The 11,757-nt window shown below is 42.8% G+C and overlaps 1 protein-coding gene across 1 annotated transcript in view; it reads right to left on the bottom strand.

The window, feature by feature from the left end:
• Positions 1-11,757, bottom strand: part of SIL1 (SIL1 nucleotide exchange factor) — a 249,525-nt gene that overhangs the window by 204,877 nt on the left and 32,891 nt on the right. The gene's annotated exons all lie outside the window — the stretch shown is intronic.

The following is an 11,757-nucleotide window of genomic DNA, read 5'->3' as shown; positions in this document are numbered from 1 at the left end:
AAAATTTCTTAAAAGAAAATAACTCCATTTAAAATAGCATCAGAAAGAACAAAATACTTAGAAATAAATTTACCAAAGGAAGAGAGACTTCAAACAAGGTGAAAGACTTATACACTAAAAATTACAAAACCTTGCTAAAAGGTATTAAAGAAGACCTAAATAGACATCCTGTGTTCAAAAATTAAAAGACTTAATATTGTTAACATGACAATACTACCCAAAGTGATATCCAGATTCAATGCAATCTCTGTCAAAATCCCAACAGCATTTTTTGCAATAATGGAAAAACACACCCTAAAATTCATATGGAATTTCAAGGGACCCTGAATACCCAAAACTATTTTAAGAAAAACAAAGTTGGAGGAGTCACATGTCCAAATTTCAAAACATCACAAAGGTACAGTAAACAACACAGCATGGTACTGACATAAATAAACACTCTCACATCTGTAGTCTGACTTTTAACAAGGGTACTGTACTAAAGATGGATCAAAAAATGTAACAGTTATAAAAAATTATTGGAAGAAAACGTAAGGGCAAAACTTCATGACCTGGGATTGGGCAACTGTTTCCTAAATATGACACTAAAAACAGGAGATGAGAGAAGAAACACGTAAGTTAAACTTCATGGGAATTTTTAAATGAAGGGTTTTATTTATTTATTTTTAAAGAGAGAGGGAGGGAGAAAGAGAGAGAGAGAAACATTAATCAGTTGCCTCTTGCACACCCACAGCTGGCCCACAACCCAGGCATGTGCCCTGACTGGGAATCAAACTGGCAAATAATCAGTTCATGGGCCAGCGCTCAATCCACTGAGCCACACCTGCCAGGACAAAAATTCCACTTCTAATACCCAAATACCTGAAAAACAGTGATTCAGACAGATACTTGCATGTGAGTGTTCAGAGCAGTCAAAAGGTAGCAAAAATCTAAGTAACCATCAATAAGTGAGTAGATTTAAAAAATGTGATGTATATGCGTGTGGGCAAATGTAGGTTTATAGTTGAGAGTTGAAGAAACAGTTTATTCTTGTATTATTAATTTATTAGTTATATTACTTGTTATTAGCCCACTTATTATTAAACCTATATTAAAATGGAATACCATTCAGTTATGAAAAGAAATGAAATTCTGATACATGCTAAAACACAGATGAATTTTGAAAAACAGTACACTAAGTGGAATAACCAGATGCAAAAGGATATATATTGTATAATTCCACTTATATAAAATATCTAGAATAGGCAAGTTCATAGAGATGAAAGTAGATAAGAGGTCACCAAAGGGGTGGGGATAGGGAGTTAACTTTCTTGAAATAATAAAGCATAATATGCCAAAAACGTTGTGTATATTCTTCTACCTTCAATATTAAAATGGCTACACAAAAATTCACTAATTTTGATAAGTTTTTTTAAAATGCACACTGAGCCCTGGCTGGTGTGGCTCAGTGAACTGAGTGCCAATGTGCAAACCAAGGGGTCACCAGTTTGATTCCCAGTCAGGGCACATAGCCTGGGTTGTGGGCCAGGTCCCCAGTAGGGGGCATGTGAGAGGCAACTACACACTGATGTTTCTCTCCCTTTCTCCCTCCCTTCCTCTCTCTCTAAAAATAAATAAAATCTTTTAAAAATAAAAATAAAATAAAATGCCACTGATATAAGAGCTTTCATAACACAATGTAACAAAATTGTTTTGAATGATGTTAAAGACAACTAAGTACCACTAGAGCCATAGTATGGAAAAAAATAAACAAACTTTTGGCTAACCCAATATACATTCCCTGATGGTAAGGACTCTTTCCTCATCCACTGTTCTTTCCCTAGCTAGTGCAGGTTCTAGGACACAGCTGGCACTCAATAGAAGTACAGCTGATAAATAAGTGAATGAATGGGTGGGCAGAGAGATGAACACCTTAATCCAGAATAATGACACTCACCATGGCAAGTGTGCAGAGCAGATTTTTCAAGGAGGGATACATTACAAGGGCTTACCAACTAGGCCAAAGTCAACTTGTTTGTCTATGGGCAATTCAGCTTATCTGCAGCTCTATAAACTGAACCCTAGCCCTAGACTTTCATCTCACTTTCCCTCATTACCCAACCAACAACAGTTCACTGCCTGCTTTCACCCAACAGGATGCAGCCCTCATATCAAACCCAAAGCTTAGATTCTGTGCTGGGATTGAGTGGAGGGAATGTGGCATTAGTTTCCAACTTAAAGTGTTCCTCCCAATCTCAGATTTTATTCCCAACAATTCAAACGGCCTCATCCCAACCCTGATTGGCACAGCAAGAGCCCATCCCATTAACAATTTACTGCATAAGCAGTACAGAGGAGGAGAGCAATCAGCAAGGGAAACAGCTGAATTATTTCAGCAGCTGTAAATATGTTCTCTCTTCCCCCTCCTGCTTCAAGTCCACTGTGCCCCACACCTCCACAATGAACTTGAGTTTGTCAAATATCTAAGTCAACTGTAGTAACCAAACTTGAGTTCAAGAAGCAATATTAAAAAGCACTAATAAATTAATAGTTAAATAACCATTTAATGTCAACAAAATCTAACTTTTTGAAGATTTCATTTTTATTGGTAATTGTTTTCAGAGAGGGGAAGGGAGGGAGAGAAACATGAATCAGTTGCCAGCTGTCTCTGGCACACCCTCGATTAGGGACTTGGCCTGCAACCCAGGTATGTGCTCTGACTGGGACTTTAACCCAGCAAAAATCCAACTTTAAACACCACCACCCCCCTCCACCCCCCCATCTACTAGTTATTTAACTAAATTCCCTAAGATCCCTGGACACTGGCACAGAGCACAAGGCCCTGCGGAGCAGTTCCCCAGCCCTGGCCTGGGCAGTCTGGAAGGGGGGAAGCCCATATCCCTGGAGAAGTGCCAGCAGAGCACCGTTTTCTTCTAGAGTCTCCTAATGAGGTGGTTTTTCTTCACAGCCCTGCTGGTCTCTGCAGGGCAGCAAAAACATGGCAAACACATTCCCAGCATGGAAAATCGCCAAACCAGGCTACATTTTTTAAAAGTATACCTTTTTTAAGCACACATAAACCCAAGACAGACACTTTTGCCTCTAATATTGGTTCTTCTTAAGAGTGGTGTATCACAAGACATTCAAGGATGGGTACAAGAGAGATACAACAGGATTCATAACAGCAGGTGGGGTCAGGGGGCTCTGCAAGATGCCACCAAACAAATCCCAGCCTGCCAGGAGTCATCAGCCTGCAACTGACAGGGGTACAGCTCAGCCAACTGCAACATCCTGGACTGGAGCCTCTGGGTTCCAGTGAGTGAGCTTGTGATGGGGATGCCGGCAGGACCCCGGAAGTCTCTCCTGCCACGGCAGACTCTATGGGGATGACTTGCCAGCCGCCTTCTCACAGCCCCAGATTTGCTCAAAGGGAATGCCGTGCCAGCTAGCGACCAGCCCAGGTAAATATAACCTAGAAACAATAGGCCTCATAATCAGCCCAGGCAGTGTACGTTTGGCCAATAATCAGTAAGCATTTGGAGCCCAAGTTACAGGCAGCAGATACTTTGAACCCAATCCCACTGGGTCATGAGTAAGACTATCATTTTAAGAGTATCAGCAGTGTGAGAGATGCCAAGAGGTCCTTTCTTGCCTCACCCTTACAGCAGGGGCTCCAGTCCTTTCTAGTTTCCTTACAAAACTACCACCTCACCTTCAGTTGGCCTTACTCTTTTGTCTCTGTCATTACCACCTTCCCTACACCTTCTTCTATTCTGCCTAAAGGGCCTTGCCCTGCCACAAAGTAGGACGCAATTTTTCCCAGTTATTCCATCCTGATTCTCACTGCTCAGTGATTCCACTTGTGATAGCTCTCCTTAAAACAGCTACTACAGCCTCTGGTTATGTCAACACAGAAAACACTGTAGAAGAAGCTTGGTTAGTATTACAGACTTTTACCCTGAAAGGCAACCGTTTCAATAAACAATAAGGCACAAACCCTGACTTCAGAGAAGCCAGATGTTTGGGTTGTAGCTCATGAAAACGTGGAGAGCATCCAGAAAAACAGCAGAGCACTATACCCATGCAACCCAGACACACTGCTCACTTACTACCTGCAGTTTTATACCCGTGCCACAGCCATTTCAAACCAGATGAGCAGTTAAAAGCCACACCAATCCAGAAAAATATTTTTTTCAAAGACCTTGTTTACTCTCCCATATAGGAGAGCTAACAACAAAAAAATCTGTGCACTGTGAAAAGATGAAGAAATCCTTACTGCTTACTACTGAACATATATTCAGTTGTCACCACCTCAAACCAGCAGATTATTTATCTTTCAACACATATTTACTGAGACTTGCTGTATCCCAAACATGTGAAGTGCTAGGGATACAAAGACTAAGTAAATAGGGATCCTGTCTTCCAGGAGCTTCCAGATGGGCCATGGAGATAGATGAGTAAAACAGTAGGTATATAACAAGCACTGTAACTATTATAGGGTTGAAAGAGCCTGAGATAGCTAGAGGGCTCTGAGGCAGGAGAGAACAGGTATCTCCACTAGGAGATCGGGGTCAAGGGAAACTTTCTGGAAGAGATGAGCTTTAAAAATTAAAAGGGGGAAAAGAATCAACCAAACAAAGGCAATGAGAAAGGCATCCCAGAGACACACTGTGTTTTAAAGATCCAGAGGTATGAGCATATACTCCAACCACAGCTGGAGCAAAAGCCTTATGAAGAGCGGCATCATAATAGACCAGAACTCTTTTTGCCAGGCAGGCTGGATGAGTTTCAAACACATAGCTCATTGCACTGTCTTTTAGCAAACTACTGGAATCTCCTTTTCAGAACAGCCACTTGGTAAAAGGAAGACCAGAGAGAGCAAAATGAAGCCTGTTATAAACCTGCTAAGATAAGAGGATCACCAGTGTTTGTGAACTCTACTTATGAATAAATTCCTTTGCCTCACAACTGAGTGCTTGTTAGCTCTTGCAAATTCTCAGCATCTATTAATAAAAAGAGCCAGTAAACAGAATCTGGAGTTGGACGATATTAATTACCCCTCACGGTGGCTGAAAACCCCAGTAGATAACTTGAACAGAAAAGCAGCCTAAGATTCTAGACAGTCTTTGTGCCACCTTTCCTGAGGGATACGCCTGCTCTCCTCTCCTAGGTTTCATACACAAGTTCAAAGATAAGCTCGTGCTCTTCCCCCACACTTCTAATCCTCTCAAGGTGCCTAGCTCTACTGCAAAAGTCAGAAACCCAGGAGCTCTCCTCAACACCTCCCTTCTTTCTCCCCAACCTGCCCTTCCACCCCGTCCATCCATCACCAAGTACTGTCCATTTTATCTGCTAAACCCTTTCCTACTCACCTGCCCAAACTGCTATAAGCCACCTGCAACCTCTTATGTGAGGGCAACCCAAGTGGACTTTCAATGATTCAAGAACCAAGCTGAGTAGCACAACGAAGAAACCAAAGGCACGCACATGGCTTTAATGAATCTTATTGTTCAGCCCAGGGCTTCTGGAATACCCAAAATCCAACCTTCTAAACCCCTCTGAAACATTATCAATAAAAGCCATTTCCTGTATACTTAAGCAGCTCATTCCATCACAGTAGTAACTGCAATGTGGGCTGCAAGGAGGTTTTGCACAAGTCCTCTAAAGATTCGGATGACTTGGGAGCCCACAACTGGACCTATGATTATGAGAATTAAATCCCAGGTGAGGCAAGCTTGGGTCCCTAGAGCTCCACCTCATGGAGACCTACTGTAGGGGTAGGCCCTACTCAGGGGTATAGCCACTGAGTTGAAGAGTCTTCATCCTACTCTGTCATCCTCCCTCAACATGAAAGAAGCCATTATCTTCCACCAAAACAGGTGAAAGAAGGCAATTTTCAGAAGGATGAGGTAAGTACTGATAGCTTAGAAGCCCATTTCACAAAATAAAGGACAAAACAGGTATTGAAGAAGGAGAGATCTGGCCATGCCTCTCAGCCTCCAATCAATGGAAACTTCCCTTCATTCCATTTCCTATCATTGGCCTGCAGACTAGCCCAAAAAGAATAAATGTATGTTGAATGGATAAAGAAATGAACAAATGGAAGGCTGAGGAGCTGGAGGGAAGGGGCATCAGGACAGAAAAAAAGGACCTGCACAAAACCATCCTTTCGAGGACTTCCGCCAAGATGGAGGTGTAGGTGGAAACACCTTGCGTCCTCACACAATCAAATCTAAAAACAATGAAGTTTTAACAACAATAAACGCAATTAACCACACAGAAAATCAACAATACGGAGTCCGAAAACAACGAAATGCTCGGCTAAACCGGTGAGAGGGGCGAAGCCAGCAGTGGAGCGTGTTGGCCAAAAAGTTCCCCGATCAGGGTGGTGTGCAGGCAGCCGAGGGCGTGGATCCCAGGTGCGGGCTAGCTACGGGCGGACACAGGGAAGAAGCGCGGCTGGCTGTCTGCGGTTGGTCGTGCATTTGCGTGCAGATAAACCAGTGAAGAGGCGAGCATTGAGACTGCACGGCGCAGGGTGGTGGGCTCGCACATTTATGCTCAGATAAACAGGCAGGGGCGAGCGGTGAGGCGGACTGGGCCAGCGGATAGGACAGCCATTGCTCGCTCTCTGACCCTGCCCCCACACAGTCACAAACCAGCGACCTGGGTGGCCCCACCCTGGTAAACAATTAAGACTCCACTCCTCATACATAACATGCACAAACAGATAAAAACATGGCTCAAGAACAACTGAGAGCCCCAGAGCCAATAAATCTAAGCGATGAAGAAATAGCCAAACTTTCAGATGCACAGTTCCAAACACTGGTGATCAGGATGCTCACAGAACTGGTTGATTTTAGTCACAAATTAGAGGAACATATGAAGGCTAAACTAATTGAAATGAATGGTAATGCAAAGGATACCAATAGTAATGGAAAGGAGTCTGGGACTCAAATCAAGGGAGTAGGCCAGAAGGAAGGAAAAATGACCAAACAGAAAAATATGAAGAATCAAGAATTCGAAAAAATGAGGAGAGGCTTAGGAACCTCTAGGACATCTGTAAACGTTCCAACATTTGAATTATAGGGGTACCAGAAGGGGAAGAGGAACAGTCACAAGTGGAAACCTAATTTGAACAAATAATAAAAGAGAACTTCCCCATTCTGGCAAAGGAAATAGACTTCCAGGAAATCCAGGAAGCTCAGAGAGTCCCAAAGAAGTTGGACCCAAGAAGGAACACACCAAGGCACATCATCATTACATTAGCCAAGATGAAAATGAAGGAGAGAATCCTAGAAGCAGCAAGAGATAAGGGGACAGTCACTTACAAAGGAGTTCCCATCAGACTGTCAGCTGATTTCTCAAAAGAGACCTCACAGGCAAGAAGGGGCTGGAAAGAAGTATTCCAAGTCATGAAAACCAAAGACCTACAACCAAGATTGCTCTATCCAGCAAAGTTTTCATTTAGAATGGAAGGACAGATAAAGTGCTTCTCAGATAAGACCAAATTCAAGGAGTTCATCATCACCAAGCCCTTATTTTGTGAAATGTTAAAGGGACTTACCTAAGAAAAAGAAGATAAAAAAGATGAACAGTGAAAGGACAGCAAACTCACAGTTATCAACAACCACACCTAAAACAAAAGCAAATTAAGAGGACAGCTAGATCAGGAGTGAACCATAGAAATGAATATCACATGGAGGGTTAGCAACAGGGGAGTGGGAGAAGGAGAAGGGGGGAGAAGGTACAGAAAATAAGTAGCATAGACAGTAGATAGAAAATAGATGGGGGGAGGGTAAGAATAGTAGGGGAAATACAGAATCTAAAGAACTTGAGACACGTGTTCATAAACTAAAAGGGGGGATGGTGGGGGAGCAGTGTGCAGGGTGGAGGGGGACGGGGGAGGATAGAACAAATGTAATGGCATAATCAATAAAAAAAAAAGCCTGGGGAAAAAAACCCATCCTTTCATTCATTCATATGCCTCCAAGCACCTACCATGTATTGTATACCTGTGCAAGGCATTAAAAACACACAGGCATGCACAAACTACGAAAGAGAAGAGGGATAGAGCATAAAGGCACTCTTGCTCATCTCTCTGGAATGGTGTATTTTCAAATATAACTTTAAAAGCACTTCCTGGGAGGGAGAAAGGTTCTTCTGTTCCATCTGGCCACAACCATCAAAGAAGCCAAGGTGGGTTACAGGTACATCCAGGAGCAGTCCAATGTAATGTACTTCCTTCTCAGGGTGCACTGCTGGCAATAGTCTGTGCTTCACAGGGCCCCCTGCCCCACCCAACCTGATAAAGTATAGCCTGGGATAGAAGGCCAAGCTAGGTTATATCATATATCAGATTTGTGTGCACTGTGGTAGCTGCAAAAACCCTGTTCCTACGACTGCAACCTACAGCAAGCCTGTCCATCATGGTGCTAACAAGCTGAAGTTTGCACAAAGCCTTCAGTCTGTTGCCAACAGACAAGCTGGATGCCAATGTGGGGATCTGAGAGTCTTGAATTCTTACTGGGTTGGTGAAGATTCCATGTACAAATTCTTTGAGGTTATGCTCATTGATCCATTCCATGAGGCTATCAGAAGAAATCCTGACACCCAATGGATAACCTACCAGTCCACAAGCACAGGAAGCTCCAAGACCTGTGGCCTGGGAAAGGGCTACAAGGTCCATCACATAGTCAAAAAATAAAAATAAAAGCACCTGCTGTTTCCTGACATTAAAGCCATGCCTAATGGCACACTTGCAAATAAAAATTTCACTTTTTATTGTATCCAGTACTTTGGGGCCTTGAGCCTTCTTTTCTAAGGAAAAAATCCGTCATTCATCTCTTTGATTAAAAATTGATTTAAATTGGCTTTCATTAGGTAGGTACAAGGGGAAAACATATGGATTCACAGAGATAACCTGCCCAGCAACAGGGCTGTGATGAGCTCTGGTGACTGCACAGTTGGGTCCCAACTCACTGCAGACGAAAGAAAATTAAAAAGCTCACAATGTGGAGCTTAAGCTTCAGCCAAAAGGAATTATCTTCCCACAAGCATCTCTGTTGGATTTTTTGGTTAATGTAAAACACTTTCAAAAGGAAAGGAAAGGAAACCCCAAGGATATTTAACATATAACTTAGAATTTCTATATTTTTCAAATTCCCTTGCAGGGAGAAAAGGCAAAGAAGTCTTTATTTCTCAATCCTACTTTTCAAAACTTTTCCCACTGATTTGACATTGTCATAAAATTTTTCAATTTGTTGAGAGCACAGAGCAGAAAAATGTGCAGTGGCTGAGAAGGTTTAAGCGGCTGTGAAAGGAATGAAGTGAGAACTAAAGTCCTGAAAACCATAAACCAAGCAACACAGCCTTGGGCTCTGGGTCTGAGATCAAACACCAGGGCCTCAGGCCTGTGGCAGGCCACACTCTCCACCCACACTTCAGGCTCCAGCACTGGGACAGTGTCTTAAAGCAAATGGGAGACTCTGCGGCAATGTCAAAAGATCTTGGGGTAGAACATCAGCAAATAACCAGTATATACCTAGATTAAATATTAGAGGGCTTATTCTATAGCCAGAGCATGAATTTGCTCCTACCCTCCCCTGCTTGAAAACATTCAATGATTTTCCATAGCCCTCAGGATAAAGACCAAATTCCATATCCAGACCCTCCACCGTCCAACCTAGACTGGCACCTTCAGCTTTATTTCTTTCTTCTCCCTGTCTACAAGTGCTTTATGGAACTTTGTTTCCAATGCCCTAAGACATCTTGTCTCCCACTTTCAGGCCTTTACACATGTCGGCCTTTGCGTATGTCTAACCCTCTGCTCAGAACTCTGTTTCCCTTCCTCTTTATCAGGCAAATTCCTACTCGTCCTACAAGACACTTCCTCTAAGAGGCCCTCCCCACTAGTACAGATTAGGTACTATCACAGCACCTGTACTTCTGATTATAGCATTAATTACACTTTCTTGTATATAATAGCTGTCCAAAAGGGACCACATCCATTCTGCCCAGCTAGCTCAAAGCCTGACACAAAAGCAATGTTTAGTAAACTCTTGAAGGATGGTTTAGATTATGTGTCAGGCTTCACTCCTCAGTTTTATTCTCAGTCACCCCCAAAGCCAATTCTGTGCTCATCTCCCCTCTGCTCCACTCCTACCCCTCATACTTCAGTCTTTAATGGGTGGCTCACCAAGGTCTTAACCTCAATCATGTTCATCATCAGTCATCTGTGCTATGTGTTGAACACAGCATTAAGTAACTGAGACACAGAGATGATCAAGCCCCCTCTCCCACTTTATAGTAAAAAAAACGGCATGTAAACAAATAACTGCCACATGACATAACACAGGTCATAATGCAGAAAGATACATGAGGTGTGGACAGTGAGAAAATTAAGCCATTCTTCCCAATGTTCCCTTTGCCCCAGTTATTCCAGGCTAACTGTTCTCTATCCTTCCTTATTTTTACAGACAAAAATCCCTCCAGTGCTCCTTCCCTGGATATCTAGCCCAGATCAGACTATTCTAAGCTGGGCTCCTCTTCAGTTTCACATTAATTCAAATCTTTTCTGGCTTCTTGCTCAACTTCTTCAGTTCTTTTCCCAGGCATCTTACTTACATACATCCCTGCCTCTACCCTACCCTGAGCCAATGAATCTAAACTACTATTTTTCCACCTCTTCCCTCAACTGTCTCGGGTGATCACATTTATGAAGCATGTGCACTTACACAGAACATAACTAATAGGCTAAAATTCAAAAATAAATAAATAAATAAATGCAGTCTTAACCATTCACAACACAGCCTGTCTCCTCTACTTTCTCCTGCAGTTTCCAGAGCCAGGCCACTGTTGCCCTCTGGAAGATACTCCCAATTCTGTTAGATGTCCAGCGAGGTTTATAGCACCCTCCACCCACAAGTCCCCAGTCACTGACCCCCTGGCTTGCCTTTCAGTCTCTATGAATACTGAGTCCGCCTTAATCAGCCGCATATTCACTTAATCAGCATGTGCTGAACAGCTCTGTGAACCAAGAACCACGTTCCCCACAGTGCCAGGCACAATGTCCTGTACCCAACACATACTTCATTTAAGCCCATGACTCAGTCTCTGATCAGAAAACCAGGTAGGTCCTGACTGGTGTGTCTCAGTGAATTGATTGCTGGCCTACAAACTAAAGGATCACCAGTTTGACTCCCAGCCGGGGCACATGCCTGCGTAGAGGGCTGGGCCCCTAGTAACAGGCATGCAAGAGGCAACCACACATTGATGTTTCCCTTCCCTTCCCTTCTCTCTAAAAATAAATAAATAAAATCTTTTAAAAAGAAAAAGAGAACCAGGTAAGCCTCTCCTGAGCCTTGCTCAGGAATACTCCAGTATTAAAAAAATATTCTGAAATGTACCCAGAGATCTGAGCACCCCCCACCAAAACAAAAGCCTCTTATTCCTCTAAGACCAGACTAAGGAAACAGTCACCCCAGCTAAGCAGACGCTGACACAGCTCTCTCATTGGTGTGCCAAGGGAGCCAGAGAAACCGGTGTTGTAAAATACCCTTTAAATCAAGTGACCTATCTTGGCTGGTGTAGATTTAGGAAAAGTTTTTCTCAAGAAACCAGTAATAAATGGAGGGGAAGAAAAGAACAGAAATTAATGAACATAGTAATTATCCCCCAAAGTTGCAAATCAGAATAATTCCTCACTTGAAGACAAGTATGAAAAACAATATTAAAATGCTTCAGGGATGTATTCATGAAATAGCAGGTAACAGAATA

This window comes from Artibeus jamaicensis, unplaced genomic scaffold (assembly GCF_021234435.1).
Source record: "Artibeus jamaicensis isolate MK-2021 breed Jamaican fruit bat unplaced genomic scaffold, CSHL_Jam_final contig_456, whole genome shotgun sequence".
Classification (NCBI taxonomy): Eukaryota; Metazoa; Chordata; class Mammalia; order Chiroptera; family Phyllostomidae; genus Artibeus; species Artibeus jamaicensis.
The sequence above is the reverse complement of the archived record's forward strand: the minus strand, read 5'-3'. Positions and strand labels throughout refer to the sequence as shown.